Raw genomic sequence first — 933 nt, 5'->3', positions numbered from 1 at the left:
GAATGTGTTACTGTCAATTTCCCCTTTTATGGCTGTTAGTATTTGCCTTAGGTATTGAGTTGCTCCTATTTTGGGTGCATAAATATTTACAATTGTTATATCTTTTTTGTATTGATCCCTTGAGCATTATGTAGTGTCCTTCTTTGTCTCTTGTAATAGTCTTTATTTTAAAGTCTATTTTGTCTGATATGAGAATTGCGACTGCCGCTTTCTTCTGATTTCCATTTGCGTGGAATATTTTTTTCCATCCCCTCACTTTCAGTCTGTATGTGTCCTTCGGTCTGAAGTGGGTCTCTTGTAGACAGCGTATATATGGGTATTGTTTTTGTTTCCATTCAGCCAGTCTGTGTCTTTTGGTGGGAGCATTTAATCCATTTACATTTAAGGTAATTATCGATATGTATGGTTCTATTACCATTTACTGAATTGTTTCGGGTTGTTCTTGTAGGTCTTTTCCTTCTCTTGTGTTTCTTGCCTAGAGAAGTTCCTTTAGCATTTGTTGTAAAGCTGGTTTGGTGGTGCTGAACTCTCTCAGCTTTTGCTTGTCTGTAAAGGTTTTAATTTCTCCATCAAATCTGAATGAGATCCTTGCTGGGTAGAGTAATCTTGGTTGTAGATTTTTCTCCTTCATCACTTTAAATATGTCCTGCCACTCCCTTCTGGCTTGCAGAGTTTCTGCTGAAAGATCAGCTGTTAACCTTATGGGGATTCCCTTGTGTGTTTTTTGTTGTTTTTCCCTTGCTGCTTTTAATATGTGTTCATTGTATTTAATTTTTGGTAGTTTGATTAATATGTGTCTTGGCATGTTTCTCATTGGATTTATCCTGTATGGAACTGTCTGTGCTTCCTGGACTTGATTAACTATTTCCTTTCCTATATTAGGGAAGTTTTCAACTATAATCTCTTCAAATATTTTCTCAGTCCCTTTCTTTT

This window comes from Physeter macrocephalus, chromosome 12 (assembly GCF_002837175.3).
Source record: "Physeter macrocephalus isolate SW-GA chromosome 12, ASM283717v5, whole genome shotgun sequence".
Taxonomy (NCBI): Eukaryota; Metazoa; Chordata; class Mammalia; order Artiodactyla; family Physeteridae; genus Physeter; species Physeter macrocephalus.
This window is presented reverse-complemented; position numbering follows the sequence as displayed.